The sequence below is a fragment of the Melopsittacus undulatus genome, chromosome 10, assembly GCF_012275295.1.
Source record: "Melopsittacus undulatus isolate bMelUnd1 chromosome 10, bMelUnd1.mat.Z, whole genome shotgun sequence".
Taxonomy (NCBI): Eukaryota; Metazoa; Chordata; class Aves; order Psittaciformes; family Psittaculidae; genus Melopsittacus; species Melopsittacus undulatus.
Window position 1 is genome coordinate 26,903,174 of NC_047536.1, and position 18,626 is coordinate 26,921,799.

The following is an 18,626-nucleotide window of genomic DNA, read 5'->3' on the forward strand; positions in this document are numbered from 1 at the left end:
AAGGAAAGATTTCGCCTGGCACTGGGTGCCTCTCAGTTCTCCTTTTCCAAGAACATGCAACTATTGCCAAGCACACCAGCGAGTACTGGAGAGAGGGGCCCCAGTAACTCGGCTAGCTCTACATGGGTTACCTGCTTGTGGCATGCTATAAATACTATGTCCTGGAAAAATGGACCGTTCCTCTCTTCATAACATCTTTTAATAGCATTACAAATATAGGCAGTCTGAGGTCAGCCAGAGAGATGACTTTGACTTTAAAAATTATCCTACCATGAAAATTACAACCAGGGTAGCAAGGAGGAAGGCAGGGCAGGGAATCACCAAAGAGCATAAAGGGGAGAGCACCTCGCTGCTGTGCTCAGCACAGGGTGACAGGGAAGCAATGCCCATTTTTATTTAGTTGCTCCATAACTACAGAACTTACCTGCAACAAAACTGGCCCCTTTCTGCTTTAAATTTGTAGCTCCTTCATTTTAGGAGCAGCCAGAAATGATGGTGGTTGCTCTGCTGTGGTGACAGCATGGTGCTTTCAGTTCTTGCTTGAAGAGTTCTTGCTTGATTATGCTCTGCAAGGCTTTGCGAAATATCAATTGATGGAGTGGATTACAGAGATGGAGTGTAAGACTCTCTAGCTGAAGGGCTAATTCACTTAGGAGGAAGGAGACAAGTCTGCACTCCTTGCCACAGTCTCGTTTGTTATTTTGTACTCTTCTTTTCACTGAGCTATTTTGCAGAATGCGTAAAACAGAACAGCTTCAGCTAGAAACAGCAAAAACATCCACACCCATGCACCAAAATACACCAGAAATGAGAAGAATAGTCTGAGACAAGTCCATCCACTACAGCAATACGACCCTAAATCAACCCAGAAGTTGAATATTTCAAAGTATGGGTTCCTGCCTGCAAAATTGCCAAGTAATGTATTTTTGTTAAATATATCACTCTGACCCAAGAACACTGTTAATACCAGTTCCATAGTGCCATTCATTAGATTCCACTGCCGGTTGAAAGCTAGGGAAGTTTAGGCACCTAGCCTGCTTCATCTGGTATAGGAACATGCATTCAGCACAGAAACGTGTTTTACACTCTGAAGCGCTATAAAAGTATTAATGCTGGAACCGTCACTTATGTTCTAAACTCAGAAAATAAAAAAAAACAAAGCTTGCTTATTTTAGTTTCAAAGACATTTGTAGCAGAAAAGAAATTACAACCACACTTAGATGTCTTTTCAACAAGTTTAGACATTGCTTCTAATCCCTTCCAGTACCTGTAAACACATCCTGCTGATACCATTAGCCACTAGCATAATCTTGCAAGTAAACACATTCCTAGGAGCTTTGTTAAGTAAAGGTGGATTTAAGCCTGTGCTTATTCTTTGATGAATTAGGATATTAGTGTCCACTTACGTTTTCACTTTGAACAACATAAATCCCTTACACATGCTATGGTTCAAAGAGAAAATGCATTTTAATCCCCATGTGTGCAATATGTTCCAAGAATGTGCCAGAAAATCTCATTGTTCAGGTTTGCAACCCAATACTATCACTAGAAAAAACCTTGTTTACTAGGTTTTCAATACAGATGCAAATGTGTGCTGTCATTGTTTTGACAGGAGTCCTTCTTTCATTTCCCTAGGGGTCTATTGACCATTTGCACTCCCTAAAAGGAACCGCTGCACATGTTTTTCTATATTCAAAACTGTGCAAAACCTTTATAATAAGCTTTCATTGAAATTCAAATGCTTTTCCTTTTAATGACAATGTTACTGCAATTATTTCTTAGGAAGATAAGAGTTAAGGGTCACTTTGAAGTACTACCCTACTGTTGATAATTTAAGTGGATTATTGTTATATTCTAATCTCATAATAACTATCATTGTATTGCCCTACAATGAGCTCATTTGCTTTTAGGGCTCTGCAAACAGAAAACACTGTTGTGCGTTTTCACTGACAATGAAGGTATCCGGTTGTTTTCAAAATGCCATACTGACATTTTAAAAAGAAGTTCCATTCACCTATTACATTTGCAGCATGTCATCCCCTGTGCCCATGACATTAGTTCATCACAGTCTACCAGTGGAATTTGTCAAACATCTCTCAGACGTACCAAGTTAAAGAATAAGAAAGCTGTGGAGGCCATTTTAAGGGAGCAATATTCTCTGTGGAAGTTATTTCCTCGAACAGATGGAGCTGGCACTACTCAAGCATTTCTTGACAAAAAGAGTTTCTCATTTGATCACCCTGAAATGATTTTCTGGAAATGCAGAACATGCATCAATACTGTTTTATGAAAAGCTCCCATAACATTTTGTCTCCATAAGGTCAAGATTGCCAATGTTTTTCCACTACTGTTTGGATTTTTCAGAGTAGTTTGGAAATGATAACGTCACAGTGAAGTGTTCTGACCTTATCAAGTACTTTGAGGTTACTGGAATGCGATATTTCAAACACAGTATCTCCATGAAAAGCTTTTTGGCGTTCCTATGTCTAGTTTTGTTTTGGCGTGTGATAATTTTTTTGACACTTCATTCTGATTCTGCAATGAACAGTCTGAATTTGGACTAGTTCTGGCTGCAAGGAAATGCAACAGGTAATGAGCAAAAACCAGAGAGTGTCATGCTTTAAAAAAAGCATGCTATTCCTATGCTACTGCAGACTTTGACATCCCTTAGTCTCCTCTGTGAAGCCAGATTTAGTGCTGCCTTGGCTCATTGGGCCAGCTATATTTAATTGGAGAAAAACAAGGAAAAAAAAGAAGTTTATTCTGAATTTACTTCTTTCCCAATGCATAGGAAGAAAACACACTTTTTTAAAGCATGACACTCTGATTTTTGCTCATGCATAGTTTTGTTTTATAACTGTGGCTTGTTGTACTGCTGGTGCTAATGCAAAAGCATAACCTGGATCCACAGCACAAAACCGCTCAGAAAGTCTGTTCCTTTAGCATTCATGTATCATTGTGCAAACTGATTTTGAGTGAACGAATTCTGCAGAAGTAGATTTCTCAGATACTTTGCTGTTATATCTTCCCCTCTGTCTTTGTTTCTAATATGCCAGCGAGACTCTCTATGCAGCGACCCCAGGTTTCAGGCAAAAGAGAAGTGTGTTGGGGCACAGAATTTAGGAATCCTTCATAAAATTTGGGCTAGGCTTTTGAGGTAACTTACCTGGCAAAGTGAGGGCAAGATCCTTGGTTATAACATCATTACTCAGTGCAGGGATTTTGGAATACATTAGGTATAAAATTGCTTTTGAGAAATGCACACATAACTTATTGGTGGAATTATTATGCAGATGTCAGTCAGTGCCAAAACATGAAAATTCATGAGACTGAACAGTTAGCTTAAAAAAAAACCCTACCAGAACAGAATGTAAGCATATAACTACTTGCACAGTAAACAGGAAAGTGCCTGCCAGCATAAGCCACTGATAATCAATATTTAATGAGAATAAATAATCTATTAACCAGGCTAACATGTCATTTTGCACAGTAATATTGCAGTATCAGGCACTGAAATTACCTTGCCTCTGCATGATTCATATAATTCTGTTTCATGTAGACCAAGGTGGTGAAAGGCAGAGAAGTTAGTGGAGGGTGGGGAGTAGCAAATGAAATGCATCCTTTTACTGGAAACTCTGGTTCTGATTGTAATATTTTGTCCCTAACAAAATTACTGTCAACACAGTGAATGCTAAGATAGAAATAAATATATGCTGCCTGAATCTGCAAGCAAAGTGAATCCAGGATAACATTAGCAATTGAAAAACCCAACATTCATTTCGCTTGCTTTGTAGTTCTGTGACAGTTACAAGCATTTAAGCAACTTTCTCATCCTCCCGCTCCTGAAGGCCTTCCTTCATCTGCAGAGCACGTCTGGAGGGATTAAGCTGGAGTGAATGGTGGGTCATGAGGTCACCATCCATCCTCCCTTTCCTATAGGTAATTTATCAGAGTCTGCAGTGTATCAGAGTGCAGCTCTGGGACTGTCAGCTCGCTCTGATCTTTGGCTATGGCAGAGCTGGAGAGATACAGCCTGTGCAATTGCAGTTTCCCTGCCTGCCTTTTTGATATTTCCTGTCTGAGCCAGCACAAGAACATTAATCCCCCAGTAGGTCCCAAAATATGTGACTGTAGTCTTTATCAAGCCATGAGTAGGCAATGCAGGAGTGCCAGAGACTCAGACCTCAGCAGCAGCTGAATTCGGATTACACCATGTGCACATGAAAGACTCATTCACATTTGTCTGTGTGTTTGGGCTTAACTGTGCTGCTCGTGTAGGTGGATTTCACTGCATGACAAGTGGTTATCGTTGGGGCTGGCCCAGCTAAACTCCACAGCACAATGAATAATTCCTTCAAGGGATCCTTCCAAAAATCAGTGTCTCCTGGGATAAGGCAGCATTTTCCAAGACAGTGAAGACAAACCTGCAAACGAGTGTCTCAAGACTCAAATTGCCAACATGAAACTGTGAGATTTAGCATACAAAGATATAGAAATCATACCATAAACAGACATTTTGCCTACTATATGCTCACAAAGGAATTTGGCTGGAAAGTATTCATGGTACCCAGGGAATATTTAAGCCAGGGTCCATATATGGTATGGGGTCCATAATGGTATCTGAAGTTTTTAAGGACATTCTGTAGGAGCCCAAAGCTTGTCTCTGGTAACACTCAGGCTGCAGTATGCCTCATCAGTGCTGTAACAGGATGCTGGTTGCTAATACAATGTATTTAAATAAATCATTTACTATCATCACACGGCCAGAAAAGCACCAGCTAAGTTTCAGTTGCAACCCAAATGTTAAGGGTTTCACTTGAAAATTCAGATAGAAGCTTCTTCACAATTACGTCACTATTTTGAAAGCGAGTTGTTTCTAAATTAGACTGCAAGGTATGTATTTATAGATACGCCAATACTGATCCAGTGAAACCTATTTTCTGTTGTTTCAGCCTAAATACTCATTACTGAGCCAATGTCAAGCTAGTTTGACATCTGTGCTAATAATATGTCCATGAGGTTAATTCTTACCTTGTCTTAGTGCTCATTTAAGTATGTATTGCTGCATGCATACTGAAAACTTACACCTGAAAGCTTCTGGAACTTTGTGTTGCGTTAAATGTGTTAGAAAGAAATATATTTTCTAATTATAGGATTTGCAGATGGCATTTGGAAAAGATATCACATAGTGTCAATTTACAATGCTGGTATTATATGCTGCCTTATATAATCAGTAAGTTTGTGAGATGGATTTTAACATTCCACTGTGCAAGGTTAAATTTACATAAGTGTTATCAGAACTGGGCACCTGAATAAAATGAATGACTATAGAAATAAACACCATTCCCCACTGCAGCATGACTTGCAGGTAGGAAAAGCCAGAGCTCTCACAACACCCTGCATCCTGGAGCTATTGGACAGGGGAGGGACAAAGGGTAGGTTTTGTTCTCCATGTCATTCTTCCAACATATCAATCCCTTTGCATGGAGGTGGCACAAGAAGGGTTGTGCTTTGTAATGCTCTAAAAGTCTAAATCAAGTTATTTTCCTTTAGAAGCAAGACAAATTACTATGAAAGAATGATGACTGATACCTTCACACCAAAGTGTGAGAAAATATAGCTAAAAAGATGTACTTTCTGACTCTCCCTAACTACAGCTGAGACAAAAGACTGCATCAATCACCCTCCTGCACATGGAATTGGAAACATTTGGTTCATATGTGAAAACCTGCCTGTCACTTCCTTGAAAAGGCAGTCCAAATTTACAGATGTTCTGTGCTAACTTTGAAGGTGGAAATTCAAAACACATTATAAAACAAAGACTAATGCAAGTTAGTTAGACATAAGGACAGCAAGTCATGCTTTTTATGGCACACAAACAAATTTGGAATTTGTTTTTCAGTATTGAACTAAAAATATTAAGAACACTTTCAGAGTGGTAAACCACAAATAACAGGCCTTCTGCTTAAGAAGTGATCTTAAGTGCTATTTGCACAACTCTAATACCATGTAGCAAAAGGCTCTGTGTAGAATATAGGTTTTGTAAACTTTTGCTAACAGCCCAGCAACTGCAGGTATCTTAAATAGAGTCACTTGTGACCTTTGTGAGACACCATTTATTAATTGCATTTGTACTGACGATGAAGCTAAAGTCTCATTGGAAATTTAAGGGGATTTGTCTGGGCTCAGCCACTGTACCTCCTAGTCTCTTGCTAAACTGTGCCAGCAAGTCTGGTGTATACAAATGGGAAAGGATTCTCAAAGACTAAATGATTTCTCAGATTTCCCAAGGTCTTGGTCAGAAATAGCATGGGAATTCCTTCCATGTGCTCACACCTCTCAGGAGCTGCAAATATTGCTGCTGTTCAACCTTTTGAGGAGCAGATTCCAGCACAGGCATAGATTGTCTAAACCAGGAAATGTCTGCCAAAGGGTTAATTGCAATTTTAGGTCAGGTCACTCAGAACCAATGCCAGAAAGCCAGGGAGGTTGACTGTAGAAAACAGCAGTAGAAATATTTGTTTACCATTAACCCACAGTTTAACAAGTTTTCTAACAAAGCTGCCATAAATTGAACATCTGGCTGTATTGGGTAGAATTTACAGACCTTTCTCATGTAGCTACTTTCCTGAGGAACTGAGAAGAATGACTTTAACACCCAATTATCCTTGATTTTCATGCAAGTTACACAGAAAATATTGTAAATTGCATCTCTCATGTAAATTATTTCAAATGAGTATTCATTAACACAGGTGACTTTGCTTGCCAAGGCTCAGCTGGCTCTGGGGACTCATTCGTTGTCCTGAATGGTGGATACACACACTGATTAGCAGAGCAAGGGAGAAGAGCACAGGCATATCTATACAAGGAGCACTCATTCATAAACAAAACCAACAAGGACAACTTGAGAAACCTGCACTGTCGAATGCTAACAAGTCTTGTCAGCAGAGCCTGTGTTTTCTTACAGGTGTTTAAACGTTCGATCAATTCAAATTGAACTTTGTCATTATTTGTGGCCAGACACATCTATCTCACTTTATGTTAATATCCTTTCAATAAGTAGTTTACAACACATTAAAAATGATAAATTGATATTACTAATATATGGATTTGAGTGGTAATAAGCACTAAGCTGAAAGGTTATTAAGTTATTACAAAATGTAATGCTGAAGAATTACTAACATGCTGCACAGACCCTATGCTCTTTAACCCGTAACAAACCATTTGTTGAAACTTCCATCATTGTATTAAAAATCTATACTATCTTTATATATGAGATTTATGGATTACTTAAGCTAAGTCAGATCTCTCTCTGAAGCAAAATAGCATGCAGCTTTAGAACCCTTCCAGCTGGCCTGGACAGGAATCTTTGCTGGTGAGATGAGGCAGCAGCCCAGACTGCATCCAGCCCAGTTCTCTGCAAAGTATCATAGAATCACAGATGGTTTGGATTGGAAAGGACCTTAAAGATCATCCAGATCCAGCTCCCTAATGTGAATTGTGATCTGGCACGGGTAGTTCAGGTGGGTGCAGTTGTCTGCTACAGGGTGCCTCAGCCAATGACCAGCCTTCCTGATAATTATCTGCTCAGCTTTGCATTCATCTTTTTCCATACATTTTAGTAGATAATGGGAAATTGGAGGGAAAAATTCTAGATACAATTTATGAACAAGCTAAACTTGACATCTGTCTTGCAGTATTATTGTATTAACCAAATTCCGATTGTGGTTTTGGGGTGAGTCATTACAAATTTGTACACTTAAACAGCCTTCTCTTTCAAAACAAACTATGGCTAAAAGAATGGGGGGGAAGTAATTTTAAAATTGTAACTAATCTCACTGTAACAATATTGCCTGTCCCTTTTGGTTGCCAGAGCTTGAAGCAGGAACAACTGGCAGCATACTCTGCTCTTGGCACTATTGCACTGGGCATCACTTTCATGCTTCAGAAACCACTTTTTGCATTGGCCTTTTCAGAAGAGCTTAAGGAAGCTTAACTCTTAATGACTTTTCAGTGGGGTTTGGATGTTTGCCTCCGTCAGGTTCCTCCAAGAGGCTGTTTATTATATTTTGAAGGAGTCTTTTGCAACATATAGGTAAAGCATTCAGAATTCTCCCATTCCGCTATGGAGCTGGGATGTTTTAGGCAGCGCCATACGGTGCAATGGAGAAAACCTGCTCCAGAGATGTGTGCATCCCTGGGGCTCCTGGCAGTAGTGAAAGCACACACCTGAACAAGAAGCTTAACTGTTTAAAAGTGGGCTCCACATTCCCTGCCTCTCCTTGGAGAGGCTGCCCTTCATTCACGTTAGGTGTGGGGAAGGATTAATTTCTTTCCTGCACTTTTCTTGGTAATTTTTGACCATGAGCACTGAAGTGCTACTGCCCTGACTCATCAAGAGCCTTAACTGTGAACCTAATTTGAAGCAATACCACAGTGACATTACAAATTAATGGTCTTACTCATGTAATAATGTTTGCTATGTGCTCAGGCAATGGCTGTTCCAGGGCCTCATTCCTTGAATGATGGATGAGTAATTCTGAGGCCTCCATTTCATTCTCTATCAATAACAGTAGTTTTGAGGTTTTTTCCTGGAGAAACTGGTGTCTCTGCTCACTGGAACTTTATTATGAGCTTTTGGTCAGAGTCTCACTAAAACTGAACTGTCAGAATTTCTTTCCTCTCAGCTGAACAATGCCAGTTTGCACTAGCGGACACGTCAGTCTTTAGCCTTTGTCTTGGGAGCTTTCCTCATGGTCTCCAATCAAAACATATGCTGCAAACATAAAATGTTGAGTAATTGTCACAATTAATCCGCTACTACAGAACCTCACATAAGATCTAAAATTTTCATACAGAAGGTGGGGGCACCAATAACAACATGGAGGCAGTCAGGGCAGCTCATTTGGCCATCAACATATTTTCTGCTGGCATCCTTGTAGAGCAATCCCTTGGATCTAGATAGGTGTCACCAACTAATATGTTTTGAGCTTGTTCCTTCTTTTCTGAACATCCTGCAACTACACACAGTGCGTTTGTCACTTGATGATAATACAGGCAATTTATCCCATGTAACATGTGGATGTGTTCATGGCTGGTGTGAGCTCCTGGGGCAGTGCGTATCCCCCATCACATGGCCTGGATGGAACTACTACTTGGTTAATTGAAGAGCCTGCCTGGTAAGATTGATAGATCAGTAAGACTGATGAGCTTTACTGGAAGAAAACTCTAATTCCCAGCTGTGGTTCAGTTTGGGATAGCAAAAGTAATGCTTATATTTAGTCATGGAAATAAATAATGCATGAGTGTTACCATGGCATTTTAGCAGCACTTGGGTCTGAAACAGGCTTTGCTGTCATCCCTTCTCAGTCTGTTCAAGCCTTATCCTTTCTGACAGTTCATTTTCTCAACATTAAAGTTTAAACAAATGTTATTTTCTTTCATGAAAATCAGTGGTTTCTATTAGACTTCCATGGGGCAGATTTGCTAAAAAGTGTTTATGTGCAATATTTAGTGTCATACAAAAGCTACTCATCACATTTTCTTCTTTGTTTCAAACTGGAGAAGGAACGTTTGCCAGTAAACAAAATGTATAATTGTGAATCTAAATGCACATATTGTCTTTATAAACATGCTTGCCAATTGGTTATTTGCATAAGCAAAACACATACCTACAATCACTAGTTTTAAAGGTCCAGTTGTGAAATTTCTAGCTTTAAAAGTATAAGCATTTGGTGTTTTTGTGGAATAGAATTCTCCAGTGTCTTTTCCCCATGAGTTTTTCTCCCTGTATATATCCATCTTAAATTGAGTAACTTGGCTATACTGCGTTGTTAATATTTCCTTGAAAACTCTGAGAGAATGAAATATATATCTAGTGGAATCTGTAAATACGTTTTAGATATGCACAGGTATTGTCACCTCTCAAAACTGGATCCATCTTTTAGTTAACATAGTCAGAATAATTATGACCGGAGTTTTTATTTAGATTTCCACGCAGTTCTGCACATTTCTTAATGGATATCTCAGCCCAAGAAACCTCAGTAGTAATGCTAGAAAACATTTTGCAATGACTCACTAATTTCTGGATATTTTCCTGCTTGTGCCTTGATTTCTAGAAAGACAGAAAATCTCTTAAATATATTTCTTAAAATGTTATTATTTCTTCATATATCTATAAATGTTGCTTTCACTTACTGACTTTTTTTAAGGACTTTCAGTTAATGCTTCCAGCTAAGCAGAATGAAAAACTGATAGAGTGCTTAGGTAGTAATATTGAACTTCAGCAGAAGCACCATGAACAACAATAAAATACTCTCATATATAAAACACTGTGGAGTTTTTGGTCTGAAATTCCTAAACTAATCCAAAAGGAGGATTATCCTTTCATTCAACAAGTTGCAGTGAAGAAGATAAGCAATCATGCAAGAAGATTAGAAAGACTCCAAAATATCCTTGTAAAAATAAACTATTAAGACTTTGATGTTACCTTGTCTGCCAGTGAAAGATTTGACAAATGTCATACAATATAAACAGTTGTACTTCAGGACTGAAAGGCACAGCACTCAACTCTAATAACTGAGCCAAATAAAATACAGTCCAATCTGGAGGAAAGGAAGCACAATCTGTACAGTTACATGTAAACTGTAGGTGGATGTGAGACAAATGCCCAGCTCCCCTCCCAGAGTACAGGCACAGGGATTAATTCCCCATCCAGACCTGCTGCACTTCACATCCCAGACACCAGCACAAACCACCAATGCAACAAGCTTAGTAACTGGACAATGAGCAGAAATGAGACATGGTCCAGGACAGAAAGAAGGAAATGGTACTTTGACAGCATGTGTCCTTCACTGGGACTAGCAGGGTCCAGACATCCATCATATGAAGAGATGGGTAGGACAGGGCACAACACTGAGACCTTAGCTATAAGGGCAGCAGTTTTTACCTGCTGGGGATGGTGAAAAGCCATTGCAGCCATCTCGGGTACAGGTAACAAACACATAAAGCAAGGAAAACCTGCTGCCTTTTTATTTTCCAAAGGTAGCTACACCTGAGCAGCCATAAAATGTAGAAAAAGCTCTTTGACCAACAAAACCATTTTCCATGCAAGAATGTCATGCCCTAACTTGTCTGTGCATGCACATATGGAAACTAAATAGTTCCTTGTACCTTGGTGTAAAGAATGAATTGAGTTGGGAAATATTTTTACAGATAAATATATGAAAAGGAAAAATAAAGTAATAGTTCAGAATGTCATTTAACACATACAAAAACATAAATTAGATCAACCTAGGTGAACTTTACAATATTTCTAAGGAGATTTAGCTGAAAAGGTTGCTCAAAATTAATGAACTAGAATCCTGTATGACGAAGGTAGAAGGCAGCTCCTAAAACTATGAATAAGATCAAAAGACGGTTTCAGGTTTATTAAAACGATTTGCTTAAAGGAAACTGAATAACTGCAAATGACCGTGTTGGCAGTGCATTTCATTTAGGGAAGATTTCATATGGTTAATGGTAATTACGAAGTATGTGACAAATTAACTGAAAGCAAGTGAGAACGTGTATGACAGGCAGATAAGAGCAAATATTACACTACTGCTGACAACTCCCAGGTCTTTCAATGAGAAGAATTTTAGAATTAGTCAGACAGGACCTTTTTCTTTGTTTTTTAATAATAAAATAAAGCAGAATTTTGGAAGATGTAGCAGTTTCAAGGGAAGTATCCAGTCTGCTGTCCCCGAGCATTATGGATCTGATCAATCTTCATGGCCTTAGGTAAAATTAGGAATTAAAACCAAAAAGAGTCAAAAAATCATATTTGTGCCTCACATTCATTCCCTGTAACTCTCATTCATTGTCATGCCAGAAACGGATGTTTGCTTTTTTAATCATGGGAAGGAAAATAGACCAAAATCTGCCACTTGAAAGTAAAACATTCCCATCTCTATTGCACTGACAAGCCATGAAAAACACCATGCACTGAACATCTTCCTCTGTTGCTGAATGGAAAAATCTTCTTAGATGCTTACTGAAGCTTAACCCAATGAAGCAATTAAAAGAAAAATTTAATGAAGTGGTGTGCTAATGACTGACTCAGTCTGTGGCAGCTATCTCAGAAGGACACATTGCTTCAGTGCTTTCCCTTCGATACCCTGTAGCAACAAGCAGAATCACAGAATCACAGAAGCCATGTTAAAACCAGTACAAATTCCAGCAAAAACTGTATTGCCTTTTTGTGGTCTGAAAAAGCCTTTTTTGTTTCCAGCACAGCACCTCATTTGAAAGCAAGAGCCAGAAAGAGAGGCAACATATGGGATCTGCCACCACAAAACCACTGTGCAAACAAGCTTTTTGGTGATTCAGAGTTTGCACAGGGGAGAATGAATGTGTATTTCCCTCCTCCAGCATGCTGCGAGGTCCCAGTGGTAGTATCTCATGAGGGGGGCATGCCTATTTTATGCTTCAGAGCATGTTTGATTACATCTCTCATGAATCACTGCCAGATAAAGAGTACAAGACAGGTAAAAAGCACCATTTGTAAAGAAATGTATGCCCATGTACATATAAATCAGCACAGAAATTACCGTATCCTTTGCACCATTCTGTGAAACCCCATAATACCTCTGGATGCAGGTAAATTGCCGAGGGGGTTGGGTTGTGGGTTTTTTGGTGTTTGTTTGCTTTTTTCAATTCGCAAGCAAAATGTTATGTCACCTTTTTAGTACAATTTCACTATGTTGGCATTACTACAGCTCTGCAAATGATGTTGGCCAGCTGATAAGGCGGCATTAGGAGCATGACAACAAGCTCAGACAACAGCTGGTGGAGGCTCTCACCTCTTCCTAACAGCTAGCAGAAAGAAAAGGTAAAGCAGCTTTGCAATAGGAAAATGATCTAACACACACTGAGATTTTAATGGGATTTGCATCAAACCTGTAACTCGTTGAATAAAAGAGAAAACAATAAGACAAAGAGCTTCATATGTCTCCTTGCTGATAAGGCTGGAAGTCAGTAAAAGCCCTGTTCCCCACAGGGGAATTAACAAGATACATCCTTGGTATTGAAAAGGGTGTTACAAATGAGAGTTCAGGAAGGTGTCAGCAATCACAGAAGCTGGCCATATTTTATTTAGTTAAATGGATATTTGCATTTCCCCTATGGAAAGGTAAAAGCTGAACATGTCAGACTATTTTTCCTATGTAAATGTAAGTAAAAACACATATGCATCAAGTGGATAAATATGGCCTCTCAGACAGATCCCTCTTGTGCAATCATTCTTTCAAATGAGACCATGACTGAATAACAACATTTCCTGTTTTGCTCCAGGTTTTTACCTGTGACTGCATAGACATTTCTATCACCATGTTCTGTAGGGGAGCTTGTTTATGTCTGCTCAGAAATTAAAGGTGATACAAAACCTGGAAAATGCCTCAGTGTAGCATCTGCTCTTCTGCACCTTTCTCGTTCAACATTTCGTCCTGAAAACACGGACATCACTGAAGATGGATGATATGCAATAGGGTGATTTAAACCTGAAACCTGAATTTGCTATAGAGATTTCAAAATTGTGCAATTAAGACAGACTGTCACGAAATGATTAATACCACAAGGTACCTATCATTTCTTTTAGTCATAGCAGAGTAGCCCATTAATTCGAAATCTGCATGGTCACAAGTGTCACTTGCTCCCACATTTATCCATGGGGACTGAGAAGCTGTCTTTATAAGGAAATCAATACTGAGTATTGTCATGATACCTTCAGACTAATCAAAAGCATGGGCGATGTGAGGGGGGAGGAGGATTTCATTAAAGTTAATAAATTATTGGTGTGGCACGGTGGTACGATGTGAAATGGATGTCACAGTGCAGACAGCTCATGTTTTAAAGAATGCTCATTACATTTTGCCCTGGAGTAATGATTTATGCGATTAGAATGTTTTCTTCATCTAAGCTCTCCTCTTGTGTTCAGGTTTTCCTCTGCCAACCATCTTCATTATATTGGAAGAACCTCAATGCAAAATTTTTAGCAGTAGTCAAAATTTATAGCACTCTTCAAAAAGGAGTTAGTGTTCAGCACTTTTCTTTTTTAAAGTGCCTCAGATTATGGACCATTAATGAAGAAGTTAATCTCCAAACTCCTGAAGAAATCGTGGGTGACGGAAGTGGCTGGGAACTGAAGGACCAACACTCCTTGTGGATGTTGACACACAGGCTTCCCTAGATATTCCTTTCCTGCCAAGAAACCTTTTCTATCCAACAGAAACTTTGGAGGCTTCAAGAAGCCCAAGCAGCCTGCTTGGTGCTCACAAGTGCTTTACACTGCACACACAGAAAATCCCACTAAAGTGTGTGGCCTTAACATGCACAGCTGCTCTTCCTCCCAGATTTCCTCAATAAAAGGAAACACAACAGCATTTAGAAAAATAGTAATAGTTCACTTTTGCTTTTTATAAGTAATTTCTGGAATAAAGAGGGAGGAAATTCAATCCTAATGTTTGTAATTGCAGCTGAAATGCTACTGAATTTATGGTTATTTTCGGCATTGACTACTTTCTGGTTTACCACACACCCCCACATGTTATCTGCTGGATTTTTTTGGCTCTGGTTTGAGAGTCTTCCTTAATATCACCTAAAAAGCAACACACAGCTATCCTTCCTTTTAGCTGATGGATTCCATTCCCAGAACACACTAAGACTGACTTAAGCTGAAAGCTTAGCCAGTGGGATTTTCCAGTTAAACCTTGATCAGGTTTACTCACACTCTTCTGTAAAAATAAGAAGTGTGAACCCAGATGTTTTCTCATTAGCAGTCTGATGTTCTTGAATGCCTTGAGACACAACCTAAATCTATTTGATTTCATTAACTTTTCTGGAAAAAAATGTCCATTTATTAAGATTTAATGCAATTCATTCAAAGCACTTCAGACATTCACGGACTTGTGCACAAGGCCCACTTAATCTCTCTGTAATCCCTGTTTTGGTGGCTTTCCTCGTAGACAGTGTGTTAAGCTTTTGTTTGGTCACTGAACTGAATCCTCCATGAAGCATGACCCACTGCAGCTGTATCCTCGCAGCATTACTTATTGTAGTGATAAGGGGTTTCAGGAGGCATCTGCAGTTACTTTTGGTGCTCTGGGCAAACTGCATTACATGCGATTATATTCAGTCTAAGTACCCTTACAATTTCTGTTGGGTATGATATTCTTCTGTATTCTCTTCCCAAAGTCATTTGGCAATTTTGTCACTGTGAAAGCATTGTTGCAGCCAGTCCTCAGTTAGCTGTATTTAGTGTTGGATGAAACAATCTCACTAAGCTTTTAGTGCAGGTGAATGTTATGCAGGGCCCTTTGAGATTTCTGAAGGAAAAGCTCGGTAGAAAAGCACTATTATGTTTTATTTTCTAACATGTCAGCAAGTTGGATGCACTATGAAGGTCCCTGGAGAAAATAGTCTTAAAAATGTCTCCTCTGATAATGTCCTCTAGGAGCTGCGACCCAGAAGTGATATCCTGCTGGTACTCACTTCCCCACATCTCTGCCAGAGCATCACAGGGAACAGCTACAGCCCTAGAGTCCATAGACCTTCTCTGGTCAGCAGAAGGGCTGATCCAAACTGATGCAGACTGTCACTGACATTTAGCTCTCACTGGTTTGAACAGAGAATCTTCCCATGGGACTGAATCATTAGTGAAATAGATAGATGAATGTAAAAAATGGAGCATTACTCCTACATGTGCACAGAATACCTCTACAAATATCCCATCCTGAAAACAAGTTAGAGAGATGGTGTTGGGCAAATGTTGTTTCTTGACTAATATTATCATATTTATGACTAATACCTAAATATGGATCCAGTTTCATTGCCTGGAGAAAGATCAAACTAAAATGTTTGCTAAGCGAAAGGCATAGGACCGGTAATGGGATTAAAGAGGGGTTAAATTCAAGTTTCTGTATAGGAATTACAAAGAGCAGGAAATAGAGTCTAAGAAAACTAAAAGCAAAGAGCATTGAGTATCTCTCTGCTTAAATTGTGAAATATATAAAAAGTCTTTACCAAAGTATGATGATGTTCTGGACAGTTTTTTCATGTGTATCATCTGCACAGATGCTTTTTGCTGAAATTAGATATCATTTAAGAATCTGCACAGCAAATATCACACACCGAGAGAAGGAACACACACAGGCAAATAAGTCTTTCTGCTGGCTACTTTAATTTTATTCTGTGTAGTTCACGAATAAATAATTTACATGCTAATGTAAGTTAGATCAATTACTGTTTTCACTTGTATGAAATCATTATTATTAAAACAGTTCATCCTTATAGAGAGGAAGTGCACCTGCTCTCTGCTCTAACATTAGGGGACACTATGCATTATTAATGTCAGATATAAATGCCTTTTGTCTCATAGCTAGATCTACTTTTCCCCCTCTTGAATCTATCTTTCAATAAATTTGCATGCAAATTAAAGTTCTTTCAATGGAGCATGATTTTGCTTTATCTTCCAGCTTACCTATGTACTAAGGAGCAATTTCAGAGATCAAGTCATAGAAAGGCTTTATATAGTACATTATATGAACTTACTGAGGCTATATAATGTAGCAATACAAGTTGCCAGGTTTTCTATTCAGTGGATGACAGATAAGTTTTAAAACTTGGTATAGAATGAGCTTGTGTTTTCCTCTCTTAAAAATTCATGCCATATCAATATTAGATACAGATACGAAGAAAATAATCACATTTGCTTGGTTCTAAATAAGGACAATTTATTACTTCTGTCATTACTTTGCCAGGTATATTTTATCCCTGACTTGCAGAAAAAAATCTTAGGTAACAATATTGGGTTCATTTAAGGGCATTGAAACAGGGCTGCAGCATCAAATGCAAATAAGAAGGTAAGAAAAAGTACATCTGCAGAGTCATCATTATAAAAACCCACAGAACAAGATGATTTTACGTGATCTCTGTGTTAGAAAGGACCCATGCTTGCCCTGATGGTGCATTAAGATAAAAAGTGCCACAGAGGAAAAACTGTGCATCTCCTGTCAGAGTGACACGTACCAAAAAACCTCCAGGCTGAGCTGACTGGTTTCTTGCTCAATGACATTAACAGGTTACGTGAGCAAAATTCATCTCAACAAAGTGGCAATAGATTGCTCATTCAGACGTGTGAGACCTACAGCCTGGAAAACTTGCCCAGAAAAACACAATACAGAATGAGAATCAGGTAACTTCAGTAGATCCCTGACAAACAGCAAAGTAGCTAGATCATCATACTGAAATGAGACTATCACAGTACTAGAGCACAGAAAGGCTTCGCAGCAGTGGGTCTATGGGTTAGAAATGCTAGCATCTATTAGTAGCAGATGCAGTTAACTTGCAGATGCAATGCAGAGTCTGAACTGGGTGTAAAAAGCTGCAGAGATTTGGTGATCACAAAAACAAAAGCACAAGAAAAAAGGCAGCACCAATAAAGCTGAAGTTCAGCTTCTGACATTCTTACCTAGAAACTTCTGCTAGAAATACTTAAAACCTTGCACAAGGGTTGGCTTTGTTTTTAAGTGCTTGACTTCTCCTGAAGTCACTGAGGAGTCTCCCTTTGACCTCACTGAACGCTGAAGCAGGTCAAACAAAAAAGGGTGCTCTGTATTATTGCCCTCCTCTATCACGCTACAAACACGGAAGAATCAGGATGGCTCTGGCTATTCCTCAGAGAAATTAGTTAAGAACTCTTTTAAATTAAACCTAACATGTCCATATCTCAAGCAGAAAGTTTTAATACTATTTCCAAGGCTACTTGAAGACATTTCAGCAGTTCTTCCTATAACAAGAAAATCTTAAGAATAAACATTTCATTTTCTTTCATCACAGAATCACAGAATCCCAAGGGTTGGAAGGGACGTCAAAAGATCATCTAGTCACAGAGATTCATTCAAGAAAGTCCCATTTGTGCAGATAGCAGACATCCAAAATTAAGGGCACCCATTCCTCATTTCTTACTCAATGCCACATGGCTTGTATCATTAGCTGGGTAATACTGGTTTGGTTTTTTTTTCAACAGCCTTTTACACATTCAACACTGATATAAATACAGTTGTAGCTGTATTACAAATCAGCCACTTATCAGAAAACATGAATTAGGGCTGGGAAAAAACATAAGCAGTTGTGCTTTTCCCAGTGCACTGAGAAGTGGAGGGACAAAGCATTTTCTGTGTTTTTAGCCTAGCTACTTCCAGCTATAATGTACTCGTCCAGACTCATACTACCCTCAAAACTCCTCAGTAATGTCTCCTACATAAATATGAGCAATGCCTGGCTCAAAAGGAAAGTGAACTGAAGACAAAGATTTTTGCCTATTGATTTCTAAAGCTGTCAGATTAAGACCTTAATATTGATTTTCAGAAGTGTCAACTGAAGACATGAATACAAATGACAACTGAAATATCAATATAAATATGTTTAATGTATCTGTATTGACAAAATGTGTTGGGTTTGTTGTGCATGTCAAAGTTACACATCCAAATGGTATTGCAATGTATTCATTCAGATGTGCCTTTGGGGGGCTGTACAGACCCATTTGTGACGACCAGCTAGCATGTGAACATTGAAAACATTCTTCAAAG